The sequence below is a fragment of the Dermacentor andersoni genome, chromosome 4, assembly GCF_023375885.2.
Source record: "Dermacentor andersoni chromosome 4, qqDerAnde1_hic_scaffold, whole genome shotgun sequence".
Classification (NCBI taxonomy): domain Eukaryota; kingdom Metazoa; phylum Arthropoda; class Arachnida; order Ixodida; family Ixodidae; genus Dermacentor; species Dermacentor andersoni.
This window is the reverse complement of record NC_092817.1, coordinates 1,506,669-1,531,380: the sequence shown is the minus strand read 5'-3', so window position 1 is coordinate 1,531,380 and position 24,712 is coordinate 1,506,669. Positions and strand designations below refer to the sequence as shown.

The 24,712-nt window shown below is 45.8% G+C and overlaps 1 protein-coding gene across 1 annotated transcript in view; it reads left to right on the top strand.

The window, feature by feature from the left end:
- The first annotated feature begins 7,451 nt into the window (after nucleotides 1-7,451).
- LOC126535899 (uncharacterized) overlaps nucleotides 7,452-24,712 on the top strand; it is an 86,168-nt gene continuing 68,907 nt past the window's right edge. The window contains exon 1 of the mRNA XM_050182754.2: nucleotides 7,452-7,547. The gene's annotated coding sequence lies outside the window, so the exon portion shown is untranslated. The remainder of the gene's footprint in view (nucleotides 7,548-24,712) is intronic.

Sequence of the window (24,712 nt, the reverse complement as noted above, 5' to 3'; positions counted from 1 at the left end):
TGCCCAAGGACAAACTATCAGTGTGCTGGTCAAGAACAAGTAATTAGCCTTTTTCATTTTCCTTTGCTGCCCTCTGCCGCTGGAAATGTTTTGGAAAGGTACCGCGGCTTTTGTCTGCTTTGTGTAGCTGTGCCCATGTTGAGTGGGCTTTGATTGTGCGTTTCGTGAATAGAACTTATGATTTATGGCTTCTCCTGGGCAGAATGTTGTTCCTGAAAGCCATGCAGCACTCACCGACTACTGGGTGAGAACTTGAGGCCTTATTGCGCTGTTGTGTTAACAGTTCAGCCGATAAATGTACACCGAGTTCCGTCTGTCGACACGGCTGTGTTGGAATTTGTTGTCGCTGATTTATGCTGTTGGGCAGCTCGCTTTTCGTATTCATCTTTCACATTCTTTAGAGATTTCACATATTCGAAGAAACTTCGATTGCAGCCTTCTATATTACATTGATCTAAGCGGTGCGTTTGTTTACGTCGACATCTATAGCCACGGAGCTTCAAATATTGTAGAAAGAGCGGATCGCTGATATGAAATAGTGTCAAAATGTAGCAAAACATATATCTGTGCAAATGAGCCACATTGCTCCTCCCCGAGACAAGTCAATATGCGCGGTCGAGCCCCTTAAACAACGGCGACTGTGAACTAGATACAAATATATTAGATCGCTATACCCGATTCTCACTTTTCTTTAACTTCATCATAGTTAAACTTTGGGCATTTCATGTAGCATTATTAGAGAAAACTATGCTCACACAAGAGCTCATGGATAGGCCATGTAGATCTCTTGCAAAAATGTGGGTGCCATCGCCGACAGTGTAGGCAACTGAGCGAGGCGTTTGTTTCTGTTGCTGTGCTGTGTGCACCGTGTCTTGTTTACCGTTTCATGCAGAGGTAAACAGTGCATCTTTGGAACTAATATATGTGTCTGCATAACACACAAAGACCCACCTATCTACGCAGCGAATGCGATTGGCAGCCTTCGGGAAAGGTGACTCAGTACAGTGCTGTGCGAAGAGTATTTGATTTCAAATCGCTAAGGCCAGAACTAAAACTATAAAAAGTTCCATTTATCCTAACTGCTTACTTTTCAGAAAAGTCCATGTCTGCCGGTAGCGGATGCACAAACTCGACTCCACTAGGCCTAACCTTCACTGAGCAATATCAACATTGGCTCAAACTTCATGTGCATACGGCTTGAAAGAGCTGAAGATGTTTGTGCGTTTCAACTTCGAAAGCATGTTTCGACTCATTTTGTTGTGCCTTTGTCGGCCTGGTATAATAAAATGATCTCAGAGAGACACTGCGCTGTATAGTCGGGCAATTATCGGTACATGGTACGAGTGCTTGCAGCAGTGCACGTTTGTGTTTTCGGGGGACTTGCTCCAAAATCGGATGCATCTGCGACCCTTCCAATTTGTGACATCGGCACGGGCAGGGCGAATGCACTGTGAGAAGGAAAATTGGCCGCATGACGCGATTACACATACTAAAGAACACTTTGCCTTACTTTGTGAAGGATTAGTTAGATGATATTGTGTTGCTGAATGCAGTTCTCACTAATCATTTGTTTTACCAGTTAGTGCTTTAATAAGGACCCCTGGTCATGAAACAAACACTTGAAAAACAAAATTGGTTCACAGAAGGTTATTGTGATACATTATTTAGGTTACTCTGATGCTTGCTATTATGGTTTCAGTGTTTTGAGATCTAGGATCAGTTGTAAATGTGATGCCAGTAATTTATGCATTTTAGACGCACTGCATGACAGCTCTGCGTTTCCATAGCTAACACAATGTGCCTTTTGATATTGACTAGCCCCAGTTTGGTTCTATAGATCTTTGATGCGAATCAGAGTTCCCTGTTCTACGTTATGTTCTGCCTGTCGTTTCATGTACATGTTCTTGTAGTTCAATAAAGTTTCCTGTTTCATGCTTGCAGACTGGTTGTGCCGCGTGTGCTTAATCTGGATCACCACCTTTCGTACTGAGCCAATGCAGAGTAGGGTAGGCTCTAGGTTGATTTTCCACCAGCACAACTGGTTTTTCCTTAGCGGTGCCGACTGCTGGGTCAATCCCATCGGCATGCCAGTAGCCGATTTTCAATTCCTCAAGCGGAATCGCAAGCACTCCAGAGCATTAATGGTTAATAGGCAAATAAATTCATCCCTCAGACTCCAAGCATCACGTATTTTGTTGTCGTCGTGATTTACCCATGATGCTGTGTTCATAGGCTATCGGTATATATTCTTCATGGATAGATAATTTGCAACAGCGCTATGAAAATGCTAGGTTTATGTAGCCTTTAAATTGCCACTTTGTACTTTGCGTATTGTCATTTTGTTTCTATTTTCACGTTCAGTATATCTTACAATGGCATCGCCCCACTTGGCGCTATTTTGTCTCTCAAGCTAGCGGCAGAGCACCTAAGGAACATGTTTTTGGGGGTGGTGGTGGTGGTAAAGATTTATTTCGCTTATTTACAGAGAGAGTTCAGGACGACCTTAATAGCCGGCCCCTTACAAAATCTAAGAGGGGTCCCTAGTCCGGGAGCCCTGTGGCCTCCGCGGCAGCTCGGGCCCTAGCCACGAGAGCTCTATGGCTCTCTAAGGTAGAGCAGCCGAGCAGAGCAGCCTCCCAGCTCTCTCGGGTGGGTGGGGGGGGGGGGGGGAGGGGAAGCCGGGTTAGAAGGGCAAGCCCACACCATGTGGAAAACGTCCGAGAACACGTAAACACACAGTGGACACTCCCCAGAGAAAGCAGCGTGAAAATACTGTAGTACTGCCGGGCACAGTACCGTGTTAGTATAGAGACGGAGGAGCCAGCGCTCCTCTGCCTTGGTCAAACCTTTAGCGGGGGGATTAAAGCGACCGTGAGCGGATTGGTAGAGCTGAGCGATTTCGCGGAATGTAATGGCCGGATTTGATTCTAGATCCTCAGACTACGGGTGTTGAAGCCATGCCCGGTGGTTGAGCGCGGGCTGAGGCATCAGCAGCCTCATTTCCTTCTAGGCACTCGTTGCAGACATTAGTGGCACAATGCCAACAGGCAAATTTTCACATTGGGCACGGTAGTGATCCATAGTTTACATTGCACTTGATGCTGCTAGCATCAGCATTATGAACATGCACATTCTAATTTTTACTCAATTGTGGACGGTCGCATACATGCGTCTTAGAAGATCACAAACTGCATTGCACCGATGCTCGTCAAAGTGAAAATTGCCGTGTTAACATGCTGCGAAGTATCTACTTCTATCACTAACGCCAAGGACCAGACATGGAGGGATAATGGAGAAAGTGCACCTGTGGAAGCAGACCACAGCGCAAGACATGGATTTGTTAATAGCATCATAATTGTTTTTGAAGTTGTTAATGTGTATACTATGATGGCATGCTGTAAGGAACAGAAATTCTTAAAACTTGTGGAAATGCAGTATAGTTTATTTCATGGAAAATATTTGGTTCTATTCCCCATCAAAATTTTGCAATATAGTAGGCACTTTGTAAGCTTTCAAAAGCGAGAGAAAAGCATGCGATTTTTCCTGTTGGCATGTAAACATAGTCTGGCTGTGCCTTGCAACCATAATTTTGATGCTCACTGTGCTCAAAACGCTGGTTGTTTTTCTTCTATTTCTCTTAACTTCAAGTTGTAATCATGCTGTTGAACACTGTTGATTTATTAGAGGGAAACAGAAGGGTGCGTGAATCTCATGCCCACAAGCAATATTTCGGGTGGCCCTGACAAGGGCCTTTTCTCTTCATAACGGGTGAGCTGCCGAAACAGTTGCCACATTCTTGCAAGTCAGCCTCCTATGTTTCTCAGCCTCCTTGAATGTTGGCCTCCGGTTTGGAAATTGAGACGCTTGCAGAATCTCGACCCAGCTGAATGTCACTTTTCATAGCGTGTGTTCATTTCGCACATCGGAAATCCATCCGGCAATCCACATCTGTAGGAAGCTACACATTTTGAGTGCTCTTCCTTGACAGCAGCTGAGGAAGCACGGCCTGCCTCAAGAATGTTTCCAGCACTGACATGTGTTTTGCAAGGAAATCACGGTCCCTTAATATGTGCACAACGATGAACCCTTTCTTCGACCAACACACAAAATCACAATAATTGACATTAGCAGAAGCCAGTTCAGCTTGAATCTAAACATGTATTCATGGTTACATTTCAGCTGACAATTTTCATTTAGGTAAAAACTTTTCTCAGTATTTCATTAATGGGCACATCTTTGTACTTGTATGGGCATTTAATTTCAAGAACTTCACGGCCACAGCAACTGCACTCAACAATGCCATCTGGACTGGCTGCCATAAACTGAAATTCCTCACAAATAAACAGGCCGGCGTCTCTTCATTTAAAATGAACGTGGTGTTGCATCTGGTACTGAACATACTGTTGCCTTGCAGTCTTCTCATGCTGTATTCCATGTTTCATAACGACAGTCTTTCTGTGACGAGTTTCATAGAGCACTAGAGGAGACTGGGCAATGCTGCCTGCTAGGCGTGCTGCAGAACTCTTACATTTAACAACTTTGCAGAAGACTGATCCCGTTATCCGCCCACATCTTTGCTGAAACCATAGCAGGCACTTATTTTGCATTCTTGTTTTTTCTTCTATTTGTGCGACATCGTTGTGGCTCATCCGCATCTTCAATAATGAATAAATTGTTTCATCTCTGGCAGATTGATTCTGGGTTTCCTGTGTCTTGTCATACATTTCGTACAAGCTTTCTGGCAGTCCATTAGCAATCTCGCCTTCATCAGCGCTGTCTATTTCTTCACCAAGTGGGGCATACTTTGAGAATGCTGTAAACACAACTGCAATCGGAAGAATAGAATGAAGCGAGTCAAGAATTCCTGGAAACTTTGCCTTTGGGGCTTGTGCAGTACTGCGCTTCCTATTGATTTCCTTGGAAACCTTACCGTGTCGGTGTTTCACAATGTTCAAGTCTCTGACCTGTGTAGGCACCACCTGGGCAATTGTACAAGAAATGGTACATTACTGCTGCTATAAACTTAGCAAACGAAATGACTGCAGAGAAGTATAACAAAGGTAAAGATGGCTAAATAAGTAACAGCAGTGCTAATACCATAAGGGCACTGAAACGAATGCTCAAACTTGCAAGTGTTACTTCACAACGACAGTGTATATATCTGTATTTTTATCACACAATGCATAACCCTAAAAACACAAACATAAAGACCAAGTCTCTTGTTGATTACATGGCAGATCCCAAGTGCGGTGTGTGCCAAACATGACAATAGTGTCACCTCCAAAAAGCTTTTGCTATGCTACTTTTAGATATTACAGGAGCATCCTGGAACAGTTTAACGTGCAGTAGTCAAAAAAGATATGTGATGTAATGGGCTCAGCATGTTGGTGCTGTGGTTTGCTAGATCGCAAGCCTAGGGCATTAGTCCCTGCAGCATGCACTGCCATGGTACTTTATTCACAGCTCGCCTGCCGTGAGCATTATTTGCGTATTCTAAGAATGTATTACAAAGAAACCGTAGTATCAACCAGTAGCGAAAATATGTGAGCGCTTGTGAGGTACATTTTAATGATAGGTGGATAGGATAGCCAAGCAAAAGATGTGGCATGCTACTACTCAAGTTTAAAATATAACGAGATCAAATGACGAGAGAAAAGAAAATGCATATGAATCCACTCGCACAAAAGCTCGGGAAAGGGCAGCAGTGAGCACCACGGTATCAACAAAGGAGTTTTATGGCACCATCAATACAAAAATGTTATCGAACTCTCCTTTTGGCTGCACCACGGAGATGGATAGCGTTTGGGTTATTAATGGTGCCATAAAGCTCCGCCGGCCACGGCGTTGATTTCACGATGTATGTGCGTTATTTTCTTTTCACAAGTCCATTATTCTCTTGTTATCTAATAAACGTGTAGTAGCATGCCAAACCTTTTGCCCAGCCTCCCTATCCACCTATTACTAAAATGTACCTCGCCAGCGCTCACATATTTTCACTACTGGTTGATACTACGGTTTCCTTGTAATACATGCTTGGAATACGCAAATTATGCACTTGACAGGTAGGCTATGCGGTGCGAAAAAAGTACCATGGCAGTGTATGTTGCAAGGACTATTGCCCTAGGCTATCGATCTGGCATAATGCAGCACCAACACCGAGCACATTAGCTCACAGGACTTAAATGCCAAATATCATATCTTTTTGTTCACTACTCTGTTTACATATGGGAATGTGGTGTGAGAAAACAGCCCTACATATAATTTCTTCAAGACACATTATTGACACCGTAGGAACATGGGAATTTCAGCTTTTTCTTCGTGATCTGACACCAACTGTTTCGTCTGGATTGACAATGCGCCTTTTGCGATGCATTGTGGCGCCATCGCGCGGTGGCCACGAGAAACAATTTGGCAGGTGCCGCTGCGCGCCGCAACAGCCGCCCCACGCGAGACTCGGGACCAAACAAGCAGCGTGTGAGGCAAGATCGACACAATGTGTACGCGCCGTCATATTTTGTCGTCGTCAGCTAGCCATCGAACCCGCTAGTGAATGCTTTGTACCCGGAGGTTTCTTCAGCGCGACGTACGGCTGGAAGAAGAGCTTCGGCAGCGCTTTACATGCTCCTCCTTGGCCTGAAACCGCTGCACCTGTGGCGTAAAGTGAATAAGTAAAAAAACGTATGAGTACGCACAAAAACGCATGACTCTTATAAAGCATCAGGTGTAGTTCGTAGGGCGAATATCGCTCTTCACCACTGCATGTCTTGCTTGCTTCATGCACATGCTTAGTGCCCGTGTACTTAGGTTTATAAGTGCACGGTAAAGAAATCCAGGTGGTCCAAATATTCCCGAATACCCCACTACGGCGCGCACCATAATCATATCGTGGTTTTGGCACTTAAAACCCATAATTTTTTTTCTATGACATAACAGCACGACTGGCGCCTATTCTGTCGGAGTCGTGCTCTTGTCGCCAGGCTTGGTGGGGCAAATGATACGAGGAAAACACGCACGCAGAAATCGAATCGTCAGCCGGCGTACTACGTCGATTCGTAATACGCGCGCTGGCCCTGTCAGCGTTGGCCGCATCAGCAGAACACTTGTGTTCTACTTGTGCGGCCTCCTCCGACTACATATGTAACTGCGAAATAGATCACATGGCCTCTGAGACTGTGCGGCGCACAATTTTGGAGGCCGTGAGCGCACGTCACCAAATCTTGGAGGCTATGTGTAACCGCATGACTGCCAACCACCTGTTCCAACGTCGCCAAGAGAAAGAATGCTCGCTGCAAAACACAAATAAAAAAGTAACACAAGCTCATGCAAAAGAACGAAGTTCGAATTGAAAAAAAAAAGACCGGATTTGGTAATTGTATAATTACGGTATAGAACAAAAAATGCATAAAAACCCGTTTTGCTGGCGAGAGAGTAGTGAGAGTGGCGAAAGCGAAACTGCATGCACGGCGGCGCTGGCAGCATTTCCGGGTGCCATTCCACCATGGCCCCGAGCAGTTTGGATGGCGATCTCGCGAAACTGGCCCTGCTCGGTGAGTGTCCGCGTTTCGGCAGCCTCTCGAAGGAAAGAAAGGCGCAGTGTAACACCCTTTCCGTGCTGCGCGGCCGTGCTTCGCCGTAGTCGGGCGCTGTCGCCGTCGCGCTGGGTCCGCGCTGGGCCCACGCCTATCGCGCTTTGCTTGTCTTGTTGCGGGCCCGCCCTGCGGCGGCGGCGGCCCGGCTGCCGTGGAACATGGGGTGCGGGCACCGTGCACTAGTGGCGCCGCCGCTTGCTGCCCCGTTTCTCTCCACGGCCCTCGTACACGCGGTTTCGGTTTTCGGTGCCGTAGGAGGGGCGAGGCGCATTGCAGCGCGACATGAATGGCGAGCCAGCGATTGGCTGATGTTGGCTGACCACTTCTAGACGAACGAGCCCGGCATCGCCTGAACCATGCGTAGCGATACCGACTACCTGCATTGTAGCAGAACCATGCGTGGGTGTGCTTCGTAATTGCCGCCGTGTGTGTATTCCCAGCCAATGCTTGCGGTGCGCTTCTTTTTTTTTTACCAGAATGGCACTCATTACTTCATACCTAGCAAACGTAATTCATTAAATGCTGCTATAAGCTACGTTTATGAGAGTATATATGTTCAAGTGGCAATACATTCCCGTTAGAATAACGCCAACAGACGACGGACTAGACAAGACGAAACGTTCGCTTCCAGCAAGATTTTAATAAAAGAAGGTTTTGTTCAAACGAATATATATATATATATATATATATATATATATATATATATATATATATATATATATATATATATATACATACATATATATATATAGGAGGCATGGAAGCTTACTTATGTTGGCTCCCCGATAAAGCCGCCCATGCACTTGGCAAAGAAAACCATCGGGATCCATCGACAGTGATTGCCTATTAGAGGTGGGCGAATATCAGTCTTTACGAATATGAACCGAATACGAACAGTAAATATCGAACAGTCAAGCGCCGACGCATGCATGTGCAAGCAGGAATATTTATATTGGTCTAATTAGGCACTCCTCCTGTACTGTCCAGTGCAAAAACGACAGCTACCTATCAATACAGATGACCACTTTCATTCAACGCAGAACATTGGGCTAGTTGGTGGCAACCCAACTTATGACATCAAGTACTAACGAACGCGAACACGTATAGACAGACCCGTCCTGTCATGTTTCTTCCCTACGTTCCTTAGCGCTTGTTGTGATTTCCAAGATCAGTTTCATACACGGGGTCACTCAGTTTCATAATATAAGAACGGCACCACTAACCTCTCAACGCACTGGCTGCCAACAAGCTTTGCAAGAATAAATGCCTGCTGTTGTATGCGTGAGTTTCCGAAAACTGTAAATGAATTGTTACCGTGAAGGAGTTGTGTGTCGAACACGTGTGAGCTCACCGTTGCTATGAAAAGCGCCAGTGGCTGTAACGTAGCAAATAAAACTGCTTCGTGACTAGATTTCTAAAAACACTAAATGACGGAATACAAGCAAAAAAAAAAAAAAAAGAAGGAAAAGAACACCGTTGTCATATTGGCTTCCACCGCGAAGCCGAAAACAAAGGTTGCAATACCTATGTTGTTTATGTGCATTGATTCCTAAACTTTGGCCGTTTCACTTCTGACAATTCGTGACGCTTTGTTTAGTAGACAGAGAACAGTAGCGAGACAGTAAGTTGTTCCGAAATAATTTGTTAGTTTCAAGTATTCGAAAATACTCGAGAGTTTGTTTTGGAATACGAGTGCGAGTTGCTAATGTGTAATATTCTATTCGAAACTTAAAATATTCTCCCACTCCTTTTTGTCTATGTAACCGCATAGCCCAACTATTCGGTCAAGGCACTATTGAAGTTCTTGCGTTCCAGTGGCCTATTAGAGAGACTATATATAGTCCTCACGCACGTTCGCGCCTTTGCATTATCCCTCCGCCCTGTTATTTCCCCCTTACCCCAGTAAAGGGTAGCAAACTCTTGCGGTTAACGCGCGCCGTTTTCTCTAGCTCCCTCTTTAGCCGAACGCTTCAAGAAAGCTATTCACTTTCTATTCGGCGTTTCTGTTCGGATTTGTCCACGTGACCCAGAGGAAGCCATTCACTTGAGCTCGGCCGCAGCGCCATTGCCGCCGATTGAAAACGCAGAAACGCTTTTAGAAACAACTCCTAGACCGATATGTGTGAAATTTATTTTGTTGCATTTGAGATGCATTGTTCAATTCCAGTCACTGTAGGAACCGTAATTTTTATTTAGGGCCTGGAATGTTTAGAAAATTTCCGAGAATTCGCATGTTTCAGGTGAATAGGAGTTCCAGCTTTACAAATTTGTAACTGTGCACCAAAAACCGGTGCCGCAGTTCTGTAAACTGCACCTGTTAGAGCATGCAAACCGAACAAAGTTGGCATGTGAATTTACAGCTCAAGTGGATTTTTTACAAGGTTTACGAAGGTCTGCCGATAGTCCCACGCACGTAAGAATGGCATTTTTCAGAGCGATGTATAATATACCAATTTTGTTCGCTTTAGATGCATTATTAGGTGCAGATTATAGAATTGTGATATCGTTTTGTCATTGCCAAGTTGGAGTTGTAAACGTAGCTTTCCTTTTTTCTTCAAATTTCGCGCTTTTCAACTAACTATTGAACAGTACAGCATTGAAATTTCGCTAGATCGTTTCTTTGAAATGCAGCAAACCGAGCTCATTCAATCTGGCGCAGTGGAAAGAAGGATTTTTCCGTTCCCACGTGGGATGCCCCGAGGTGGTGGGATGTGTCTACGAGCGAGTATACGTGGAGTGTTGCCCGCTCCGTCGAATTTGATGAGGTTTGTTACATTTAAAAAAAGTAATTAACATGTAGTGACTGAAAGTAGCAGACTTATTTATCTAGGCCGCCATTTTTTTTTCAGAACATCTTGAAACGCGCCTATCAAGCTTACAACTCTATAATTCAACAATCAAAAAAGATATCGCAGTTCTGTAGACTGTGCCTAATATTCCATCTAAAGTGGAAAGAATTTATGTACTATACACCGCTCAGAAATGTACCAGTAATATGTGAATATGACGTTTTCAAGACCTTTGTAAACATTGTGACATATTCACATCAGCTGTGAAATCATACATCGAATTTGGCCGCTTTAGATGTTCTAACAGATTTAGTTTACAGAACTGCTTTATCTGTTTTCGGTGCACAGTTACGGATTTGTAAACTTCGTGCTTCTATTTCTGCATTAAAACTTCTTCCTGGGCGAGAACAGCGCTGAGACATGCAAGCGCAAAGGAACAAGGATGAGACACAAGCGCTGACTGTCAACTAAATTTTCTTGACGGAAGAAGGACACCTTATATGAGGCGAAGGGCAGCTGAGGTGAAGTGGCGATGCAGTCGGGCAGAATTACACCGCTCATCGATGAACGTATGTGCAGGCAATCAACAGATACAGAAACAAAAAAGAAACACCGAATTTGAGTAAATTTCGTAAGAACTTCCAGGCCTAAATAAATATTACCCGTTCGACAGTCACTAAAACGTAACGTTCTCTCTCAAATGCGACAAACTTCATTAAAATCTGTGCAGGGGCTGTCTCGTAAAAGCCTTGTTGAGTTTCACAAGTATTTGAATGGGGTAAATTATCGGAGTTGGCTCGAAGCTTAAAAAGTGAGCTCCTTCTCCGATTGGAGGTGCGTTCGCACATTAGTCGCCAATACAATAGTTTACATTGGAGCGCCCCCACCTACGCAGACGACGCGGATATGACGCAAATCCCCGAACGAGTCCTTCCTCAGTGCCTACAACATGACCTCCGAGATATTCGGCATGTCGTGGCCATAGAGCGTCGTAAAATATAGCGCCGGTGTCAATGTGAGTTCTCTAACTGGAGCTATGGCGCCTTGGAAATGCCGATATGTGGGTGTGCGAGGCTTTATTTAGAACGTAACTTGGCATTAAACTCGGTTATATCTACATGAAGTTTTCTGAAAGTAATATCTTTACAAGAAGTTCACCCGTATTACAACTCTAATTAACGTTTACTCACCTACAGTACACACTCAAGGCAGGAAAAATAATAACGTGTCACACGGCGAGCGCACGCCTCGTCGTCTGTCCTGCAACTTTAGCCCCCCCCCCCCCCCCCCCCCTCGGTACTCAACACAGATGTACATCCGAATAGAAGTCCGCATGATTGAACAAAACGTATTTTTGTGTAATAAAGAAAATACAGCTGTTTACGCCATATATACAGTGATAATAAACGATTGTGGCAGACGAAAAGGTGCCAGCCAGGCGCGCCTTCAAGGTGCCCAGTCTATGGGGACGATTCGAAGTCACCACATGCACGCGACTAAGGTCCCACACAGCAGTGACAAAGCACCCCCCACCGCGAAGGCATATTGTGAGATACCGCGGATGCCGGCTGACCTCAGAGGAAGTCGTGACGAGGCGCTGTTTTGCTTGTTGCGGGTAATTTCTGGCGAGCAGTAATGGCGTCCCCTTTTCGTAAATCTCCTTATCAAAGGCGTCAGTATTTGCAAGCTTTTCGTGAAGCATCGCATTTGAGACGCAACATGTTTCGGGGAGGCTGCCGTGCAGGTGCACTGCCCGAAAAGGGGAATCCATCGATCGACGATGCTACCACACGAAGCCAATGGCAGGCAGTGGGAAATCATTGGCGAAGTTGTTTCTCGTTGAAATGTAGAAAACTCGAGTGGACGAAAAGACGTTTTATGCGACCGGCCCTGTGCGATCGCGGCTGCCATCGTACCGTCTGTTTTGCCATGTAGACACTGATAGTGTATCTACTATTATTATGTATACATTTATTTATTACTTACCATTTCTTCATTTCAGTTCGAAAGAAGTGTTAATTTGTCCGATGCCTTCCCTGGCTTTGTCTGTTGGCTCCATATGAAATAATGCATTTTATTGGTCCCAGTCTGTTAAGGAATGGACAGTGGACAAAAACATAAGCAGTTTGAGAACCTCTGAAGCCCAGAAAACAAGTACGAACATACACGCGACAGCCGCGGCCCCCGGACGCTGTTTATGTCAGCATGCAATGACATTTCGTCCATCAAAGACGCAATATGAAGCATTAGAGGGGGAAAAATCTGTGACACTCTTACACCAAAACAAACGTAAATAAATCAGATGCTTATAAGGAAACAGTATTATTGAATAATTTGAATGGAATGTAACTTAGAGGAAGCGGGAGGCAAATATAAGCACTACGGGAGGGATCATACTTACTTAAAGTCGTAAGCAATAATGTATTCTACATTTTGTTTGCTTTAATTTTTCTTACACGGCGGAACGAACCATTTATTCGTTTCTCTCGTAAAAATACACTTATGTTTGCGTGTCATTTTGGAAGGAACCTTGAGATGTATAAAGACACTAGCCAGATAAAATCTCAGGAAACACAATAATCAGTGTTCAAAAAGAAAGTCAAGGAAAAGGTTACTTCTATGGTAGAAAAACCGGGGCGTGTTGGTACGTGCAGCGTAGTGCAGCGAACGCAGGACGACACGGCGGCGCTGACTTGCATCCACAGCAGTGGAATTGCAGTGAGCGCGCGTGCGGGCGGTGAAAACTTGTTCTAGGATATATTTAACCAATATAATGCCTGGTCATTCAACATGTCAAAGGCCTTTTTAAAGTTAACAGATATCGCCAATATTAGTCCATTTTCTTCCATTTCGCCTAAAGTAAGTACTTTTTGCGATAACAACGCTGATCCAGTGAATTGTCCCTTGGTAAACCGGAGCTGGAACTCCCTGAATGAACTGCGCTTTAAAAAAAAAATCGCTTCTTTTTTACATCACCTTTCCCAACCGCTTACAATATACAAGAAGGACAGAGATAAAGCCATAGTTGTCTGTCACTAACCTTAAAGAATGCTGAATCCATAACCTACATTGCTATAGCAAAATGTGCCCGATTTGAAGAACAGGTAAAAGATATTGCGTAATGTTGATGCTAACATTTTAGCCAAAAACTTATAATGGTTTAACTTGAAGTCGGTCATAATCAACGCAGCGTGCAGATCTTAAGTAAATTAGTACATTGAATACTTCTTCAGCATCAGTCAAGTTAAAATTAAACGAGTCAATATTGTGCCAGAAGTGCGTCTAAGTAGCTAGCTTTGTCATCGTCATCAGTAGGCTTAAAGCTAGTAGAAATATTACTAAACTTGTCTGCAATGGAAGGGTGAGGTGTTAGCGCGCCATTGATTACAAGATTTGAGATATGATTAGCGTTCTTAATCATGGGGTTTTACGTGCCAAAACCACTTTCTGATTATGAGGCACGCCGTAGTGGAGGACTCCGGAAATTTCGACCACCTGGGGTTCTTTAACGTGCACCTAAATCTAAGTACACGGGTGTTTTCGCATTTCGCCCCCATCGAAATGCGGCCGCCGTGGCCGGGATTCGATCCCGCGACCTCGTGCTCAGCAGCCCAACACCATAGCCACTGAGCAACCACGGCGGGTGATTAGCGTTCTTGGAAGAACGCTAACATAATCCTAATCCATAAGAAAGGGGACGCCAAAGACTTGAAGAATTATAGACCGATCAGCTTACTGTCAGTTGCCTACAAAGTATTTACTAAGGTAATCGCAAATAAAATCAGAAACACCTTAGACTTCTGTCAACCAAAGGACCAGGCAGGATTCCGTAAAGGCTACTCAACAATAGACCATATTCACACTATCAATCAGGTGATAGAGAAATGTGCGGAATATAACCAACCCTTATATATAGCTTTCATTGATTACGAGAAAGCGTTTGATTCTGTCGAAACCTCAGCTGTCATGGAGGAATTACGGAATCAGGGTGTAGACGAGCCCTATGTAAAAATACTGAAAGATATCTATAGCGGCTCCACAGCCACCGTAGTCCTCCATAAAGAAAGCAACAAAATCCCAATAAAGAAAGGCGTCAGGCAGGGAGATACGATCTCTCCAATGCTATTCACAGCGTGTTTACAGAAGGTATTCAGAGACCTGGATTGGGAAGAATTGGGGATAAAAGTTAATGGAGAATACCTTAGTAACTTGCGATTCGCTGATGATATTGCCTTGCTTAGTAGCTCAGCGGACCAATTGCAATCCATGCTCACTGACCTGGAGAGGCAAAGCAGAAGAGTGGGTCTAAAAATTAATCTCCAGAAAACTAAAGTAATGTTTAACAGTCTCGGAAGAGAACAGCAGTTCACGATAGGTAGCGAGACACTGGAAGTGGTGAGGGAATACATCTACTTAGGGCAGGTAGTGACGGCGGATCCGGATCATCATACGGAAATAATCAGAAGAATAAGAATGGGCTGGAGTGCGTTTGGCAGGCATTTTCAGATCATGAACAGCAGGTTGCCATTATCCCTCAAGAGAAAAGTGTATAATAGCTGCGTCTTACCAGTACTCACCTACGGGGCAGAAACCTGGAGGCTTACGAAAAGGGTTCTACTTAAATTGAGGACGACGCAACGAGCTATGGAAAGAAGAATGATGGGTGTAACGTTAAGGGATAAGAAAAGAGCAGATTGGGTGAGGGAACAAACGCGAGTTACTGACATCTTAGTTGAAATCAAGAAAAAGAAATGGGCATGGGCAGGAAATGTAATGAGGAGGGAAGATAACCGATGGTCATTAAGGGTTACGGACTGGATTCCAAGGGAATGGAAGCGTAGCAGGGGGCGGCATAAAGTTAGGTGGGCGGATGAGATTAAGACGTTTGCAGGGACGACATGGCCACAATTAGTACATGACCGGGGTTGTTGGAGAAGTATGGGAGAGGCCTTTGCCCTGCAGTGGGCGTAACCAGGCTGATGATGATGATGATGATGATGATGATGATCACAATATTATCTAAGCATTTTCTCCCGGAAATTCTAATTTAATATCTTCCAAGAAAGCTTCAGACCTTTGCTCCTGTTACTGTGAAACAGTGGCTTTTTATAAGCATCTTTCGCTTTCCTGAGCTCCGAGTTGATATCATTACGATAATCTTTAAGTACACTTTAAGCCGTCACGATTATTCGTAGACAAAAAGCACTTGGTCATCCTCGACTTGTTCATTTTTTCTGAATAGGTGCTGCCCATGAATCAGGCAGCTTGCATTTACTGACTATTGCTTTCCATGGAAAACATCTACTGAAAATTGTCTGCAAAAATTACTAATAACTGATAGCACTGTTAGCCCCAATACAATGAAATCTCTTTTTATTCAAATACCCTAAAGGCCCATACGGGCGTTACATAGGGACGTTGCAATAAATCAATGGTACACGCAGTCAAACAGATAATACATATTAGAATAAAAGAAGAACACAAGCGAAAAAAAAGTAAAAGCAACACAACGATACATCCAAAGCCTTGAACAACCATATGACCATTAAAATGGATGTTACAAAAGCATCTCGGTTACTTGGAATGCGTAATTCATATTGCCGCGACGCCATCTGCGCCCAATCACGTTGACGAAAAAGACCTCGTGTGTGCACGAGGCGCTAGAGAAGCCTGGACTGAGCGCTTGCCCTCTCGGATAAATGCCGCTCTTGTCTCCAGTGAGCCGTGACACTGGTGCTGGGTCATCACCCAATGATAGGGACGACTCCTGCGAGTAGCCCTGCATCCAGCCCTTCAAGACATCATCCACGCATCATGCACCGCGCAAGCCGCCGCCTGCAAGGTCTGTGCCCGGAATTCGGCCTCTTGCAAGGAACTTTGTCAGCGACCTCACCGACTCAGGAAATGGCGCTTGCAAGTCCTACACAGGTGACTGTTCAAAACAATCTAGTCCCCACTAGCTTCCACGGTGACACGTATGAAGACGCCGAAGACTGGCTGGACCAGTACGAACGCGTAGCTAAGGTCAATCAGTGGCGTCCGGACCAGAAGCTTTCCAATGTGTACTTCGCTCTTGAAGGTAGCGCAAGGACGTGGTTCCAAAACCGCGAGGCACATTTGACAACGTGGGACGAATTTTGCCGTCGGCTACTTGACACCTTCGGAAGCACTGATCGCCGAGATAATGCACAACGCCTTCTCGAGTTGCGCATTCAGAAGCCAAACGAAAGTGTTTCCATGTTTGCCGAGGACATGTCTCGTTTGTTTCGCCGCGCGGATCCCAACATGCCTGATTCCAAGAAGCTGAGCCATCTCATGCGCGGCGTCAACGAACAGCTATTCGCTGGTCTCGTGCGTAACCCGCCTACAACTGTAGAAGAGTTCATTAAGGAAGCCACAGCAATCGAGTGGGCGCTGCAGCAGCGTTGCCGGCAATACGAACGCCTGACTAACGATGCGCCTGCAGGAGCCGCAGTATTGACAGCGACAGACGAGACCTCGCTACGTGAACTAATAAGAGACATTGTGCGCGAGGAGATTGCGAAGCAAACTGCGACACCGAAGGAGTTCACTGTTGCTTCGGTCGCTGAAGTTGTCCGCCAAGAAATCCGGCAAGCATTTGCATCACCTGAGCCACTCCCTCAACCGTGTCCCGAGCCACGCTTCGAGCCGCGCGCATACAGCTACGCGGACGCTGTTCGACGTCCTCTTTCTACCGGGCCAGTACAGCAGTACCACCAGCGGCCACCTATTGCTGCCTGGATACAGAGGGAGCATATCAGGCGGCCCCAGCTTCGCAGGACCGATGTATGGCGCACTGCTGATCGCTGGCCATTGTGTTTTCAATGTGGCGAACCAGGGCACATTTATCGTTTTTGCCCTCATCGCCAAGGTGGCATCCAGGAAATGTCACCTGCCACTCCACGACAGTTTCCTGAGAGACATCGACGCTTCGACCACAGTGTCACTCGGGAACAAGGCAGCTCAGCTAATCTCCGGTCGCGCTCGCCGTCTCCGTTGCGTTATTCTTCGCCGAACCGTCGCAGTTTCGCCGACGTGGTAAGAGGCCGCTCTCCAAGCCCACGGCGGGGAAACTGAAATCGGCGACCTCCGGGGGGAAGGTTGCAAGTCGTCGAACCGCCGAAAGTCCCCCAACATCACAGAGCAGCCTGGAGAATCGGAACGCCGACGAATTTGTGAGTTCCGACCTACTTTTAACGATTGATGGGCACGACGTGACAGCTTTAGTTGATACTGGCGCAGACTTTTCGATAATGAGTGAGCAGTTGGCAGACCGGCTTAAGAAAGTCAAACTGCAATGGACGGGCCCTTATATTCGAAATGCCGGGGGCCAGATAATGACACCTACATGAAAATGTACTGCACGACTCCAGATAGGAAATACAGCTTTTGTCGCCACTTTTATGATCTTAAAAGAGTGCTGCAGATCACTCATCCTTGGAATGGACTTCTTGAGGGAGTACGGTGCCGTCGTTAACATACGGGATGGCGAGATAACCTTGTCAACTAGTACAGAGACGAGCCACGACGAAGAGCGCCAACGTACATCGTTACGTGTCGCCGACGACGACGTCTGCATACCACCACTATCATGCAGTCTTGTCTCCGTCAGTTGCGGAGAACAGTTTGACAAGGACGGCGTAGCCAAACAACTAACTGCACTTCTGTTCCATCAAGGTGTTGCCATCGCTCGCGGTATCGTCAGCCTAATCGGTGGTCGCACAGAGATACTTCTGACAAATTTTACCAATGAACGCCGGCACATCAGTAAAGGCACCGCTGTGGCATACTTTGATGAAATTGACCACGTTCAACACTGCTTTGCTGTCAAAGAAGAATCGACCACCGATACGATGCCACATGCACCCGTCGTCGACGTTGACCCAGGTTTAGCGCCGCAAGAGAAACAAAGTCTCAGGGGACTGCTTGACGATTTTAAGGACTGCTTCTCTACAACGTCCCGAGTGCGTCAAACACCACTGACGAAACACCGCATTATTGTGGAGGAAACAGCAATACCCATCCGACAGCATCCGTATCGCGTGGCTGAGAAAGAGCGTGAAGCAATACAGCAGCAAGTCAAGAAAATGCTAGAAGATGATGTCATCCAGCCGTCAAAAAGCCCTTGGGCATCGCCCGTGGTACTCGTTAAGAAGAAGGATGGTAGCCTGCGGTTTTGTATCGATTATCGCAAGCTCAATCGGGTTACAAAAAAAGATGTGTATCCCTTACCACGCATCGACGATTCCCTCGACAGGCTACGGCATGCACGGTACTTCTCATCGATGGACTTAAAAAGTGGATACTGGCAAATAGAGGTCGATGAGCGGGATCGCGAAAAGACTGCATTTGTAACGCCTGATGGGCTCTATGAATTCAAAGTTCTCCCTTTTGGTTTGTGTTCCGCCCCAGCCACGTTCCAAAGACTAATGGATACTGTACTCTCAGACCTTAAGTGGAAGACTTGCTTAGTCTACCTAGATGATGTCATTGTTTATTCTGCCACATTTGATGAACATCTCAGACGGCTACGGTCGGTTCTTCAAGCCATACGGTCCGCTGGGCTTACCTTAAAACCTGAAAAGTGCCACTTTGGATATGAAGAACTACAGTTTTTGGGCCACGTAGTAAGTCACACAGGTGTCAGACCTGATCCTGAGAAAATCGCAGCCGTCGCAAAGTTTTCAAGGCCTACAGACAAAAAGGCAGTCAGACGCTTCCTGGGCCTATGCGCATATTACCGGCGATTTATTGCGGGTTTTGCACGCATCGCCTCACCGCTTACCTGCTTAACCAGAGATGATGTCACGTTTGTGTGGGGCGAGGAGCAGGAGGCGGCATTTAACGAGTTGCGGCAGCGTCTACAAACTCCGCCTGTTCTTGCCCACTTTGACGTGGATGCGCCGACAATGATCCACACCGATGCCAGCAACGTAGGTTTAGGCGCCGTCCTTGTTCAACGGCAAGACGGCGCTGAGCGAGTCATCGCTTACGCGAGTAGAACATTGTCACGTGCCGAGTCGAACTACTACACCACAGAGAAGGAATGCTTGGCTGTAGTATGGGCAGTTACCAAGTTCCGTCCGTACATATACGGCCGCCCATTTCAAGTTATAAGTGACCACCATTCTCTCTGTTGGTTGACCAACATGAAAGATCCATCTGCACGTTTGGCACGCTGGAGCCTACGGCTTCAAGAGTACGATATGACGGTGGTCTATAAATCGGGAAGGCAGCACTTAGACGCTGACTGCCTTTCCAGATCGCCGATCGAGTCGTCAGGCGGAGATGATGACGAATCCACTGGCTTTTTGGGAGTTGTTGATGCGGCCACCATCTCTCAACAACAGCAAGAGGACCAGGAGCTCGCGTCACTAATTGATTTCTTAGAAGGCCGCACCACAAACAAGCCCAGATTGTTCTCAAGGCACCTGTCATCATTCTGCCTACGCAACAGTGTTCTCTTTAGGAGGAACTTCTCTTCAACAGGGAAGAAATATCTACTAGTCGTCCCTAAAACTCTCCGCAATGAAATTTTGCAGGCCTGTCACGACGAAGCTACCTCAGGTCACTTAGGCTACACAAGAACATTAGCACGGATCAAAGAGAAGTATTACTGGCCACGGCTCGCAGCACAGGTGAAGCACTACGTTCGAACGTGCCTTGACTGTCAGCGACGAAAAGTGCCACCTACGAAACCTGCCGGACTATTACATCCCGTTCCAGTGCCTGCAACACCGTTTGGACAAATTGGGATGGACCTTTTGGGCCCATTCCCAATATCTGCTGCCGGAAATAAGTGGATCATAGTCGCGACAGATTACCTTACGCGATATGCTGAAACCAAGGCACTTCCTAGCAGCACAGCAGCCGAGGCCGCACAGTTCTTCATCGAAAACGTCGTCCTGAGGCACGGTGCTCCAGCGGTCATCGTAACCGACAGGGGAACCGCGTTCACGGCTGAACTTTTGCGAACTGTACTCACCCTCAGTGGCACGGCACACAGAAGGACGACAGCCTATCACCCGCAAAGCAATGGACTTACGGAGCGCCTCAACAAGACTCTCGCAGACATGCTGTGCATGTATGTCGATGTGGAACACAAGAACTGGGACCAAATATTACCCTACGTAACGTTTGCTAATAATACGGCTCGGTAAGAAACAACAAGAATGACGCCATTCAGTCTCCTCCATGGTCTAGAAGTGACTACAATGCTGGATGCTATGCTTCCTCATGACTTGAGCGATTCCGAGACTGACGCCGCAGATTTTACAGAGCGCGCTGAAGAAGCAAGACAGCTCGCGCGCGTTCGCATAGCTAGCCAGCAAGACCGTGATGCCCGACGTTACAATGAACACCATCGATGCGTCGTCTACCAGCCCGGGCAAAGAGTGTGGGTTTGGGCTCCAGTACGCCGCCGAGGCCTCGCGGAGAAACTTCTGCGACGATACTTCGGACCGTACAAGGTTCTACGACGCCTTAGCGACGTCAACTATGAAGTCGTTCCTGACAGCCCATCCTGCTCGAGGCGCCGTCAGGACCTGCCTGAGACTGTGCACGTGGTGCGCATGAAACCGTATTTTTCTGAATGACATGGACACGCTCTGGTTTGCTGGACACCAGATGCTACCCGCCGAGCATCGGGACGATGCTCTTTCTGGAGGAGGGCAAATGCCGCGACGCCATCTGCGCCCAATCACGTTGACGAAAAAGACCTCGTGTGTGCACGAGGCGCTAGAGAAGCCTGGACTGAGCGCTTGCCCTCTCGGATAAATACTGCTCTTGCCTCCAGTGAGCCGTGACAATATGTCAAATACTTGGTAAAATAAATACACATTGCAGGCGATACGGCATGTTACATTAAAAGAAGAAGATAACCATAAACAAATTTAAGTAGTACAAGGTACTCGGTGCTTACCTAAAATAAAGTCATGTGCGCAAGAAACATCACAATATGGTGAAAAAAAGTAAAACAAGAAATGGAGCCCAAGAACACAGTGACGCCTTGAACGAATGAGCAAAAGAGTGTGCGCGTGAAAATAGTGTTTGTTTTGCCAGGAATTCATCGCCACTTAGAGCGGATGCGATTTCATTTGGTAACACATTCTGGTGAAGTACTGCGAGAAAGAGGGCCGAGTGACTCGAGAAGTTTGTGCGCGCATGAACGGGCGGCGCGGGAAGGTACAATGGGAGGGCCTAATGTGGCCTGCGCTGAAAGACGACCTGCAGCGACAAAGCTTGGGAAAATGGGAGTCTGCGATTTTCTAGTGAAGGCCGATTTAGAGATATTTCAACGTGGTGCTAATTGATGTGATGTAAGTGATGCTAGACGTTCGGGAATAATTTTCCCTAATGAAGCTTTGTTTTGGACTGACTCGAGCTTATCGGTGAGGTACGACTGATGCGCGTTCCAAATAAAAGACGCGTTCTCCATTTTTGAACGAACCAGTGTCGTATAGGCTAATAATTTGGCAGACTCGTTTGCCGAGCCTGATCTAGCCAAGGTTCTTGCAGGCGCTGCTAGTAATCGCATCGATTCCATTAAACGATTGAAAATAAATGAATTCCCAAGTATTGTGTGCGCATTCGCAATAATAATGCCGTTCATCGAGCAACAGGAAAACTTGGGGTTACTAGCTCTAATGAAAGCTATAGCATTAGTTTTTTAAAACATTTATTTCCACTTGCCTCGGTTTGCACCAGTCGGTAATCTTCGCGAGGTCAGATTGCAAAGTGTCAGTGCCGAAAGAGTTAATTATTCGTAAAAGATCCGAGTGAACAGCAAAGGATTCGCAGAATGAAAAGCGACCTGTCAGTTATAGATTGGAAAGAAAACGCTTATTTATTCAAAGCTGTATAGTGAGATGGGAAAGAGAACTGTGCAAAAATCGCACAGTGATCACGTGCACTGAAGTCACACAGTGGTTCTTGCTGAAATTACAGATGAAGCAATATCAGTCATGAATAAATCAATAGTATTTGATGTAGTAGGTAATCCCTGTAGGCGTTAGTAGATTGTCAAAACCATTAGAAGAAATCACATTCTGGAATTCATGCTTAATATTGCCAAGTTCTGTAATGTTCATGTTGAAGTTGCAAGTCATGTGATAGTACCAGATTGGGTATCAGAATAAAAAAATGAAACGAACCAAACAATAAAAAAGCTGTCCTGTATTCCTATGGTTGTGAGTAGAGGTATGATGCAATTTTATCAGCAACCAAATGTGCAAGCGTTTCACAGTCGCTTGTCATAACAGAAGATTCAGTAAAAATATTATTTTCGTGCTCTTGTTTCACATAGATGACTACATTGCCAGCCCTGGAAAGACTGTTACAAAATGTTGCTATACTGAAAGTTCCACAAAATTAGTTTTAAGGACATCACATATCTTAAGTTAATGAAGTCACATCAAAATTAGAGTGCAAGTTGTCAGTAAAACAGGAAAAGTTATCAAATTTGTTGATATAGATCGACTGTTAAGATGTATTGCAGAAAGGTTACTTTCTATAAAGATGTACTTAACCGGTTCAAGGAGAAGTAAGGTTAAGTGATCTATCGTGAAATTAGTGAGCAAGCCCTGCAAGGTAAATCACACATGGGGCGTTCACCCTTCCTGACGAGGTCCTACGGTTGGCTCACCAGGCGAAACCGTGCCCGAAGCGCTTGTGTTTGGTCAGGTCCTCAGAGAAGCCACATCTCATAAGCCGCACCGCGAAACGTTTCACAGCCAGCCACTGACCCGGCGCATTTTTTACTGGCGATACGATCTGAAATTCCGTCGTAGTCGGCCTTTAATTAGCCAAATATTTAAGCAAAACTAATGCACAGGTGCGCCTGCAGGCTTCCCTTGCTTTGGGCCAAGCGGGTACCACATCGGCACTAACTGATCACTCTTTCGTGTCCGAGATACCGACGCTGTGCTGACATCGTTATTGAGGGCCACGCTACAATACAAAACGCTCGAGCAATTTCTAGTTCTGTTTCGTAAACGCGCAAGATCATCTGTTTCTGAAAAACTTGCTCCACTATAAGCTTGCTTTTTCTTGATTCTTAGGACGAGAGGACAGCTGTATTTTATAGCTCCTGACTCCGTGATTACGGTATGTCGCCGGAAAGCGGAACAAGTGAATAATCTGTTAATGCTACCAATACGTGATATTGTGGAATCGGTCAGCACAAGATCTTGCTTACGCGAGAGAAAGGTGTTCTGCGACATTCCGTGTCTAAGACTGCGTCTGTCAATTACTTTTGTTTTCAGGCTGTGTCTTCACGGGAATCATGACAAATCATGATATTTATTGTGCGAATGGCTTATGTTGATTGTGCCTTGCTGCGCATAACTGTGTTAGCGCCATTGCCTTAACTACTGATGAATTTGGGCTGTAAACTTAAACACTAATACTTATTTTTCGTTTAATTACAAAGACTGTTTGCAGTAAATGTGTATTGTTTTATACGCGTTATACTGTTGAGTGTGCGGAGTCAGGGGCCTCTGTGAGGCACTCATTGCATTTCGCCCTTGCCTCTTCTCCAAGTTTCTTGCAATTTCAAGGAATAAATTCAAGTTCAACAAGTGGAGGGGAATGGCCGCGCGCCCGGCTTCCGGCTGCGTTTCACGTGACCACTTGAGATTTTGGTCATATATCAATCAAAGAACTTGATTTTCACCAAAACAAAACATTTCCAGTGAAAAAAGGTGACCGGGAAGAAAGCTGCCTGATCACAGCTTGATGGAGCCGCCACCCATATGCACAGAAAACGGGTGACAGCACTCGCAGTCTCTAGAATAACAAATTATAGAAAGAATAAGCAAACACAGAATAGTAATCTAACACATTTGTTCCACACGCAGATTTGTACCACAATGGACGTACAGTACATGTGTACGTGTGGCGATTTCGACACGTGTTATCTTCAAAATGTGCACAGTGCCGAAATGCACTTTAGGATATGCGTGCAACATAAGAATAATTGACAAAATACAAAGCACGACGAAACACTGATATTCTCACGCAGTAGTGACGGTGAAGAACACAGTAGCAATACTGTGAATGACAAAACTATTATTGGGTGAACCTGTGCCCACAAAAAGCAGGCTACACTTAAAGCACAACGATAGCGGCAAACGCAGTCGGCGATTGTCGAAATTTGATCAGCGGGTCAAGCGCGTCAGCTTTTATGCATGAGCCATCGGACGTTCCAGAGTGATCCATGGTGCCCACGTGTCTTCCAGAAAATTCTACACCATTCGCGTCACCCACACATGCAATCAGATTACACAATGTTCGGTGGCGAAAGCGGATAGGACA